This window comes from Triticum aestivum, chromosome 3B, assembly GCF_018294505.1.
Source record: "Triticum aestivum cultivar Chinese Spring chromosome 3B, IWGSC CS RefSeq v2.1, whole genome shotgun sequence".
NCBI lineage: Eukaryota > Viridiplantae > Streptophyta > Magnoliopsida > Poales > Poaceae > Triticum > Triticum aestivum.
Genome location: NC_057801.1, coordinates 801,762,304 through 801,773,967, shown reverse-complemented (window position 1 = coordinate 801,773,967; position 11,664 = coordinate 801,762,304). Strand labels below are relative to the sequence as shown.

Below are 11,664 nucleotides of genomic sequence, written 5' to 3'. Positions count from 1 at the left end.
CGCCACTGCGCTCCCTTGCCACTAGGCTACAGCCTAGTTCTCTGATTTTTCTGGCTTTGACTTGTTATGACGTTTTATTCCTTTCCAACTATGTACATGCCATGTCATTTTACTTGTTTTTCTAGCTATAATCTTGACATGGAATTTTTTTCCTGTATTTTGTGTGCCAAGGGCAGTTTAAGTTTTATAGTACATCCATATACTAGCCATGGAAAACTTTAATATGTTTTTTCCTTGGCACCTTAAGCAGTGTTCCACATCTATATAACCATGACAATATTTGAGATCATATTTGCCATGCCACCTCAACTTTTGTAATACATATATAGACATGTCATGGAAAAAAATTGAAGATCATATTTGCCATGCCACCTTAAGTTTTGTAATACATATATAGAGATGTTGGGGCACACTTTTTAAAGACGTTACTGCCATGGCATCTTAATTTGTATTAGGTCTATGCTCATTACATGGCAAATTTTTACTCGCCTTTTAGCTATAAACTAGCCATCAAACTTTCTGATGTTTTTGCCATGGGGAGTTTAAATTTAACACTACATTTCAATAATTATACTTATGGCAAATTTATTGTACATGACCATGTAATATTGTATTCACCATGGCATTTTTACTTGTAACTACCATCAAAAATTCTTTTTTTTGGGGGGAACTAAGCATGTCAAATTTATTGTACAAAATCTAAGAATTTTGAGGTGCCATTAATCTCCATCATTTTAGGAGGGAAGTGAAATATGTCATGAGAAGAAAATCGCAACATAAAAAATTGGAATTGCCTTGGTCCACTATCCAGTTTTGCCAGCAAAGTCAAACAAAAGAATTTTTTGCCATGGCGTAAAAATAGTAGGGGTGTTTCAGGAATTGCCATGCATTATAGAGAAACAAATCCATGAATTTCCCTGCAAGCATTGCAAAAATTGTCATGTGAACCTTACAAAAAATTATGAATGTCTGCTCTTGTAGGCAAATAGCGAAACATAATTCTGAAATTTTCCATGCGAGTATTAGAGAAGTCGTTGGTAGAATGTTTGCCATTATAAGTACAACGGGCTCGTCAGTCATTTCGGTCGCGCTAGAGGGTCCTGTCACACATTACAATTTTTGTATAATGTCTATGGCACCTTCTTCCTGTGTCTATAGCTTGGCAGTTTTACTTTTAAGAGCATGGCAATTTTTATTATTTAGACCATCAATAGTACCTAGGTGAGTCGGGGTAGAACAACCCTGGTGTTTGCAGCCCCAATGTTGATCATCTCTGCCTAGACGCCTAAGGCAGCTTCATTGGTATGATGTGTACATGTGTGCATGTCCTTCGATTTTATATGTTCACTTAGGGCATCTCCAACGCGGACCCTCAAATCACCCGCATACATCTAGATCATGCGGCCCGGACGTGTGTTGCTATTCAATGCGGGTATGTATCAGTCCGCTCGGTGAAACGGACACACTTTTCCCCACAACTATAGAAAAGTGGGTGGGTTGCACGTGTCCTGACCACTTTCATGTCTACTTCTAACTGCCCTGCCAACCAAAACCCCTCCTCCCTTGCCCGCGTGATTTCCCTCCCAGCACCAGCTGCACACAATCATGACGTTCTGAGCAGTAGCTCCGCATAGACGCCGCCCAAAGAGGACACGACCTCTCACTGGAGTCGGCCGAGAGAACGCCGTCCGTTGCACACCCGGCTAAACACACCTCCTCGCCTGCATTCACTAAAGCCACGCGTCTGCCAAGGAACCTACTCCGGCTACATGTCCGTTCGTGAGCCGACCGACATTAAACAGAACGCCTGTTAGCTCCTCGCATCCACTGGCTACTTAAACGAGGCTAGACGCCAGGCAAGGACCGCACCACACCGCTCAAGGCCATCAGTACCACGGGAAAGACTACTAGCTTGTGCGGATGAGCAAGTGGCCGTTCCAAGCGGGCGCCTGGTTTGGCAAGTGGCCACTCCAAGCTAGCTTGCGAAGGAGCATGGCGGCATAGGCAAAGGTGCTGCTGTGGACGAGGTAGTGCCGTTTCGCTCCCCCCGCGCCATCCGCTGTCAACGTGCGTGGAACCGTGCCCTGGCAACGGAGAAAGAAGTTAGCATCGTGGAGATCAATGAGGTGACCAGCAACTGTCGTCGACAATAAGGAAAAGTAGATCATGGGAGGCCGCCACCGCTTGGGTCCCACGAAGGCCACCGCCGGCTTGTCGCCGGCGTGCACAACAGGTGTCTTGCACTCTACGCAGGCCACCATCATCACTCGCCCTCAAAACCAACCCTGGTCTATGCTTCACGGATGCGGAGGCCACTCCTATGAGCAGCGCTGCTGGACATAGGGAAGGGGTACGGGGAAGCAGATGCTATTCATCCCCTCTTGCTGAGCATATCCCTTCACGACATCCGGCAGTCCGACAAGCAGGCTGCCGAACATGGTGAAGACATGTCAGCGGAGGGGCTGCGAAGGGGGTGGAGCTTCATTTGTGGGGCTCACACATCCGAATCAATGGACTGCTCCCATGTCCGCAGACAGATGTCGAAACAAATTTGCGGGTTTGCAGATGTCGTTACTATCCAAAAGTTTATGTATCTAGTCTCGTGATCTGTAGTTGGTGTGCCCAAGTATAGGTGTGCCAAGTTGCATTGCATGTGTTGTATTGGGCGGGGACATGATGTTGTGTTTCCATGTACTACCTGCTAATTTGCATTTACATGTACGTTTTACATTATTATTTTTCTTGATCGGTGTACGGGAATTTGACGCAGCGTGCTCTCCGGAATATGGTTTGATGGGTTAGCTGAGAAGAGTACTTGCTGACAGCGGTCCTACTCGTTACGTGCCGTGTGGGATGTCAGGTGTGAACCGTTCCAAAGGTACATGTCGGTCCAGGACGTCCGTGCCTACGCTGTTAATCACATGGGCCCCGTCCTACCTGCTAAGCCCACCGCCCATTTATACACAACGTGTATATACATCTGAACGTACCTGACGCGGCCCATATCCCGACGAGAACGAGCGCGTAGAGATTCCAGGAGCGCGCGAGCTCGTCCGCTCCTATGGGTTTCCGGAGGCTGAATAGTGTAGAATCAGAGATATCAAAAGCATCATGTAAAACAAAATAGCAAGAAATATAGTTTATTTCTGAATTCACACCTTCCAAGACTCATAGGACATAATTACTTTTATAGTCGTAAAAATAACATAGGAAACCAGTAAGCACATTCTGACCAGTAAGCACACTTTGGTCAGCTTAATTAAATTGTAAACCTCGACTTATTATGTTTCCAACTCAGCTATAGAATCCCAATTAAATGAATGCTCCAAGAATAGGTCTCAGTAGATACAACATGAAAAATGACGCAAAACATGCGTAGTGTGCATCATAGCATTGAAATAGATTACATGGTATAAAATAAGGTAAAAAGAAGGAGTGGAAGCGTGAAAAAAAATGATCGGCTGTGGAGCTTACCGAGAGCCTATAGGTGGGAACAGACAAAAAAATGCAATTATAAACATATATAATGTTAGTCCAAAAAATATTGTACATACAGGAGCCATAGCAAAAATCCAATGTTCAGATAACAAACCTGTGCTATCCCTACAAGACATCTCTGTACAAAATATTCTTGGTACTTTTACCAGTGGGATCTATTTCTTTATTTGGCTTTACCAGAATCCGAGTTGTCTGCAATGACACACCTCTTGATAGTGCAAGACAAAGTTGGGCATGCAAAGTACATGCTCAGGAAGGTAAATACCAACAGTTGGTCTCATTTGCCCTGGGCTTTATTTATGGTCTTTGCAAAACTCTGACAAACAAGGAATTGTTTCCTCTTCATCAACTTGAAAGGAGCGAAATGTCCTCCGAGGACGCCAAATGGATAATAGGGATGAACACTCTCTTTCCAACATGTTGTCCACTAATGCAACCTTGAAGTATGTTAGAATATATGCCCGAAATACGCTAGAATCAACAACACTTGTATTGAACTGGACATATGTTATTTTATTAAATCATGTAATTGAACAAAACAAAATGCTTTAGAACACAAGTTATTAAAACTGGAAAATTCATGATTGTAAGTTTAAATGCATGTTCCTACTCCATTTTGTAGAAGTATGCATATTTATAAAATCATACTGGTCGATTATGTTGGTATGTAGATTACATACCAGCTTTTGATTGGTGGCAACCCAAACACTTGACAAGTCTATTTCTGATGTCAATTTTAGTTCCATGCTCTCAAGAACATCTTATAGGAAAATCACAACAACTTAAAGCCTAGGTGTATGTGCACCACACTAATAGCGACCAACAAGATTATCAGCTAGAACAATAAAAGATAATTTTTAGCACTAACAACATGACCAGAGATCATCCAGAGCAAAAGGGAAGAACTGAGAGGGGGCGAAACGAGGCTCACCACCATATTTCGTCACTGGCGGTGGCACAGAGGATAGCGGCAACAACTTCTCAGTGAAGTATGCTTGTCCTCCGCGCACACAAGCTACAGGCCAGACTCCACCTCTGAAATTCTTAACAGGAACTTAATTTGTGAAGCGTTTGTCAAACGCCCAAGAATCAAAACACTAACGTACAAGAAAAGAATACTTCAGAGGCAGAATATTTTTAATGATGGCCACAACCAATGTATTCATAGGACAATCAGTATTGTGTAAATATCAATAACTTGTGCACGAAACGTAAGAAATGCACCCATGATAATACATAAAACAATATCTTATCTAGAAACAATATTTTAGTTAAAATTGAATGGCAAACATCAAATAATATAACCATGTCAACCAGATCCACACATGGACAATTACCAGTGTAGTTACTTGTGAGCGAAGAGGAATTTGAGTCACTTTTGCTGCTCATATTTTGGTATTGTACTCCTTGACTCTACAGGTTGTTTGCACCTGGAATAGTAAGAAGAAAAGGAGAAAAATTAGCACTTGAGCCACATACAATGGGAGGCTTGTATTACAGAATCTAATACCATTATTACATTACATAGTATGTACACAACATTAGCAACATCAACTACAGAAATCAGTACAAAGGTCATTGGATGTCTTTAGAAAACATAGAATATAAGATAGAAGAAAGCAATATGACCATATGAGTATTATACAGTTGAATACATTTAACTTGGCCATGAGCCCATGACCGACTGGGTGATCATTTTATCCTACAGCTAAGCAAAACAAAAAGAGCACTCCTGCCACCATGCTAGCTCTTCTGGAAAAAAGAGAAATGCTACCAATTTATTATCGCCTAGCATTTTATTTGATAATGGAGCTGGATTTGATCGAAGAAAACAGCCTTGCCTTACTTTATCAGTTACAGCTAATGGAAATCATGGGGATTCAGGAAAACTATGACCAAGGAATAAAAGGAAAAGGAAAACAGTGGTCATGGTCGCTTACACCACCGAAAATAAACATCATGGGAAAATACTATAGAGGTTGGAAGGGAGAGAGAAGACATGGTCGCTACTTACCGATGGATGGTGCAGAATCGTTGCCATGGAGATAAGGTGGAGAAGGGCGGAGTTGGCAGCAGGAAGGACGGCGGTAGCAGGGAGGAGACTGGTGGGGATCTCGAACCAGCAGGGAAATGGAGGCAGAGGGCTCAGGCGCGGCCAGGCGCGCGGCCTCGTGTGCCAGCGATTGGCCCGCATGCGTCCACGTCCCTGGCGGCAACGGTAGCTCTCGTGTGCCTCTCGCCGCGAGGATGAAGGGAGGCGCGTAGAAACGGTTTGCGTGTGGAGGCGGGGCAGGCGCTGGAGAGGTGAGGGGCCCGGTGCGTGCGGCGGCGTGGATGGCAGGAGGGCAAGGGGGTGCGGCGGTTGGGGCGAACAGATCATGAGGTTTTTTTCTTCCACGGTGGCAGAGGGATTTGCGGGCACTAAACCATGGTGGCTTGGTGTTAAACACAGAAGAATCATGGGTCGTTAGATTTTGTTCACTAACAGTGGAGATGGTTTGGAACTGCCCTTTTTGTGCTTTTATATGGGTAGTAATAAATAATAAATTTTTATTTTGCCTTTGAATTTCATATTAATGGTCAAATTCATGGAATGCAAATTTCAAATAGCGTCTCTAAGTCAGAGGTGAACGACCACATTGCCTAATTTAGGTCAAGGAATTATTTAATACAAAACAACATATATTTGTTGCTTTCTGACATAAGCAATTGCATCAGAACATATCTATATCTATATCTATATCTATACCTCTATATATATACCTATACCTACTAATAAAGTAAGGTGATATTCTTGGTTTCGTCCCGCGGTTAAATTATTTTTTTAGTTTTTTAGATCCAGCGAGGTGGTACTATTCACAGAAAAATATTTATCGTCGTTTCGTGCATTGAGAAAGCATAGTCCAAAGGCCGCTACGCCTTAACCGAGTGGGCCTCAGCCTTTCTTTGATGGGCCCGCTCCTGCCACCTTGACCAAAAAAGTGAAAAATATATGTTCCATATATGAATTGAACTCTCAACTCCCGTAGGTGGTAGCTAGCCGGTCTAATCCCACCTCGCTTCCTTGCACTCAAATAAACTAATTTAAATACTGCTGCGAGTTGAAACCAATAAATTGGGTGGGATCTATAGGCAAGGGTGGACAAAGAAATTAAAACTCAGGAAGAAGATGATGCTGATCTGCAATCCGCGGTGGTACAGCCGACAGAGGTGGCACGTCCCTAGGGGAGAGCTCGTGGTTGGGTTGGGTGGGGCATGTACAGTTGTTTCTTTTATTTTATTATTATCTGGACGGAACTGTGAATAGGACGCTGGAGCGCCAGCGAGGCGGCTGATTTCTTCTAGCTACCAACAAACGTGTTAGCGCTAGCGTGCACGCACATATAGATTTTTATTTTGAGCTGAAAAAAGGTACAGTAGATTTTATTTCTTGGATACAGAATCCATATATGTACGTGGATTCAAGTTCTATACGTGCATGCTACAGAATTAGTGGTTTGTATTTTCCCCAAAATCTGCTTATATAATTTTAAAAAGTGTCTACATGCTTTAAAAATGGCTGTGTAATTTAAAATGTGTTCGTGCTTTTTGAAAAAATAGGTGAGTTTTCAAAAGGTGCCCTTGCATTTTAAAATGTATGTATTGTTTTTCAAAAAGAGTTTATATATTGAAATATTGACTAGATTAGTTTTAGAAGTTATAAATATTCCATTGTGTTGGCGCGGTTCAGTGATAAGTCTGTTGTGTGGTGACGATGATCAATGGGGATTTTTTTCCTTTACCCACATGTGAGCCCCAAATTCCTGATTAATTGTTCTTTTACGAACCGCTAATTGAAGCTGTCCAACAACCTGGGTTCATTTGTTTGTTGATCCATCCTGTGTGAGATTATGCTTAGTGCTTTTTCACGTGTTTTCTCTTGACATAGAATGTGATATGCATATGTTGGTCTATGGTATTTGCTCACAAATATTGACAAGTACTGCATTATTTCTTTCTCGCAAAAAAATGTACTACTCCCTCCGTTCACTTTTGTAAGTCATTTCAGACAACTGAAAATAGGCTACTTTGCACGCTGTCTGAAATTCTTCAGCGCCTTATAAAAGTGAACAGAGGGAGTACATTATTTCTGCTATTAATCTACAAGTTTTTGGCATTAAATGAAACCGTTTAGTTAGCCAAGGAAGCCTACAACTATGTGGAGTAACCTAGGCCTCTTGCCAACGTCATGATTCAGCTCCAGAATTCATTGCATGTTTGTGTCTGATGTAATCGCCAATTCATCAGAGCACCATCTGTGTCCCGTAACATCTTTTTTGAGCCGGTGTCAAGTAAGACTAGGAGTACCGTTTATGTCTCGAGAGAGGGACACGACCGCATCCGGACGGCATCCAGGCAGTGTTGCCTGATATCGACGAGACGGTCTTTACCAAAACACAAAAGATACATGTTTTGCTTGCTGCTACCAAGTTGGTATACACTACTAGAGACATGAGTTTTAGCCACCAAGGTGATCGGTTGCTAAAGGTACAAAATTGGTGGCTAGTGGTCTATTGGTACCAACACTACTTGGTCGCTTCGTGGTGGCTATAGTCTAGTCGCTATAAATATTGAGCGACCAACATTGAGAACCCTAGTCACTAAATGTCATACCAATAGCTACCAACCAAATCTGGTGACTAATGGCATCTAGGGACCAAGGGAGACTTAGTGACTGATGACATCTAGAGACTATGGACGACTTGGTTGCTAAAAATGTACAGCAACCATGTACATGGTTAGTGGCTAGAGATATCAAGTGACCAGCCAAGGCTTGGTGACTAAAAGAATGTAGAGACCAACTACATGTTGGAGACTAGACATCTTTTGTAACCAAAAAATTGTAAACCTTGGTAACTACAGGCATGAGAAAGCAACTATATCATAGGTACAATATATTGTCACACGCTGACATTTGCAGTATGCAAGAAATCTTAGAATTTTAGACATTTGGCAGTTCAGAATCAACATTCAGAAGTTCAGAATCAACATTTGTAAACTTATGATCCAAACATTACATGCTAAACTGAATTTTGTTTTGCAAGTAGGAAATACCACTCTAGCATTTGCAAAGTACAGTACCACGTTTAGTACTGATCTGAACATATGATCCAATCAGTAAACCCCAATATGATCCAAACATTACATTTAGCATTTGTACACTGAATTTTCTTTAGATCCAACTAGTTTTCTCTTCTCAGTCTTTAGCGCAAGTATTGCTTTCCGCTGCTCCTCCAAGGTCATCTCCTATATAATGGTGGCCAGAGCACATGTTATTTCATTAACAACACCAGACATAACAAACATCAGAAAGAGTGCAAGCATGCCAATAAACTAAGCTAGAGACACCAAATTGCCAGTCACTTGATCAGCTTTGCCATAGCTCAGAAGCTCAACAACATCACAGGAAGAAAAACTGCACACATACACAGGAAATACATTTGTACGTAGCTAACTCTGAATCACCTACCTACTTTGCCACCTACCTACTTTTAATTTCTACTATACATTTGTACATAGCTAACTCTGAATCACATTATTCTCCAACTCCCATGGGTCAGAAACCAATAACTATCCAATTGTCCACCAAGAGACGTCGCTGGATAATGAACTAACGAATCGTGTGAAACCAACATTAAGGAACATGGTCAGGTCAGGTCTAGCAAAAGTAAACAGACTGCATACGTGATTACATCCAAGACTTGAGCTAATCTACGTACACTTAATATTATCAGCGTCGCAGCAAACTAATCAAATAAAAATGAGTGCATTAAATTAACTTAAACTGGTGTTAATAACCAGAGTGCATGGGTGGTGGCAGAACTCGACTAAGCGAGAGTAAATGTGGTCAAGAGAATTCAGTCAGATAAGTAGATTGATCTGGCATTTTGAAGAAGCAACGGGGTGGATCTAGGTGCACCGGCACACCCAAAAATTCAGAGGCCAGTAGTGTTTAAGGCTAGCTAATCGTCAATGAAGAAATGGCAAGTTAACTAGTGCCAAGCCGTGTCATTAGCTACAAATATAACAACATAATATAACAACATAATGGCAAGTTAACTAGTACTAGAAATGTAAAATATAACAACATAACCACATTAGCTACAAATCATTATATCTGCCGGTAAACACCTCAATCACGAAAGGAATCAGGCTAGATATGTCAATCATTTTCAACCAGTCCACCCGACATGATAAACTAATTGATCTACTGAATTTCAGTTAAATCAGGCTTATATTTATCAAAATAACAATCCTACAGTACCCCATATATATGTCACATTGCCACTGTATTTTCAAAAGAAAACTTGCACTTTATCAAACTAAACACGCAGCTTGCTTATGTAATTATTTTATATGTAGTAACATTATACTAAAATATAATATCACAACAACAGCAGCCATGGAACTCTATAATTTTATACTAGAATTGTATACAAAGACAGTCTTCAAATATTATACTACAACATTATACAAAGACAGTCTTCACAGAACAGTATTTGAAGATAGTCATCACAGAACTGCATATCCTTTCTAAACATTGTACTACTAACATATACTACAAGTCCTGATGTTGTAAGTATCAATATGCAGTAACATTATGCTGTATATTTTACTACAAGCAAAACCAAGACTATATGTATATTATGGCCCGGTTGGGCACGGCAGTATTGCCATTATTCTACTACTCTGGTTTTGAAGAGGATAATCTAACTCTCAGGATAATCTAACTCTCAGTATTGCCATTATTCTACACAACACATCAACCGGACCAAGCCAATATTGACATTATATTCAAATCACACAACCGAACTCTACATGGTAGGCCAAGCCAGTTTCCAAATCACAAACTGTAAGCTACATGTATATTTTACTTACACATTTCCACAAACACTTGAAGTGCATGATCTAGCCATCAAGTACTCCAAGGAAATTAATGGAGAGACACAGGGAAGGAGGCAAGGACAGAGAGGAGATCAGTCTTACGGGTTGAAGCTTTTTCTGGTGTTGACGGTGAGAGCAAGATCTCGTTGGCGAGCTTGGGGCGTCGGTTCCTGCAGAGCTGGTTGGGGTTGGGGAAGGAGGAACCCTAGGCGCCCCTTCCCTTCGACCACGCGGCCGCTGCCGCCGCTGCTTCACCTCCCCCACGCAGCCGAGCTGCCACCACCGCCGCAAGGGACAAGCCCGCCGCTGCCGTCGCGAGGAACACGCCCGTCGCCGCCGCCGTCGCGAGGAACACGCCCGCCGCTGCCGCAAGGAAGAGCCCCCCTCTCTTCTGCCGCGAGGAAAACGCCAGCCGTCGCGGGGAGCGCGCCCTCCGCCTTCCGCCGCCCCCTCCGCCGGCAGGAACGAGTCAGCCACCAAGGAACGCGTCGGCCGCCGCCAGGGATGTCGATCTGATTTGGGGGATTTGGGGAGACGCTAGGAAGGTGACTTGCCTTTTTGCATACTAGCCCTTGGTTGCTATTTCTCCACTGGATACAAAGTCGTGAGGGTACAACACATAGGCCTATGGTGACCAAGGAACTAATTAGCTGGTTGCAATTAGTACATCTTCAGCCACCAAACCGCTTGGTGACAAAATATCTGGTGGCAAATGATATATTTTCTTGTAGTGATACTTGCTACTCCGGGTACTCTAGATTGTCGAAGATGTTATATTACTTATTGACATTGTTCTAATTTAAATTTCAGTATAATGTAATTATCTGAAACTAACATTGTTCACCTATATCAGTTGATTTGGGATAATGGCCTATATCCCGAACTAAGTCAAAAAAAAATCCCTAGGTCAATTCATTGTTCTTCACCTAGATCAATTGATTTGGGATCATGTCCCATGTCTCGAACTAAGTCTATAAATCTGCCCTCAAAATATACCATTTTTGTTGTCAGTGTCCTGTTTCCCGCAACTCAGTTTCTCGATCTGGTAAGCCACTATTCATGGCAACTGACATTTGCTCCATACCGAAGCACCAGTAATGATTAGAATCCATTCAATAAAAGAAGATTTCAAATCATGCATCATGAATGATGAATCTCGTCATTCAATATGTACCGACCGCCGCAAGACTATGTCGTGCTCGGTGAATTTTTTTTTCCAACACATACCAATATACGACACCG

The 11,664-nt window shown here is 42.2% G+C and overlaps 1 long non-coding RNA gene across 1 annotated transcript; it reads right to left on the bottom strand.

The window, feature by feature from the left end:
* Window positions 1-8,494: 8,494 nt before the first annotated feature.
* On the bottom strand, window positions 8,495-11,121 carry LOC123072536 (uncharacterized). Its single transcript, XR_006435208.1, has 2 exons — window positions 10,525-11,121; window positions 8,495-8,784 (listed from the first exon to the last, which is right to left on the bottom strand). It is a non-coding gene; the product is annotated as an uncharacterized lncRNA (long non-coding RNA).
* Between the last annotated feature and the right edge of the window lie 543 nt (window positions 11,122-11,664).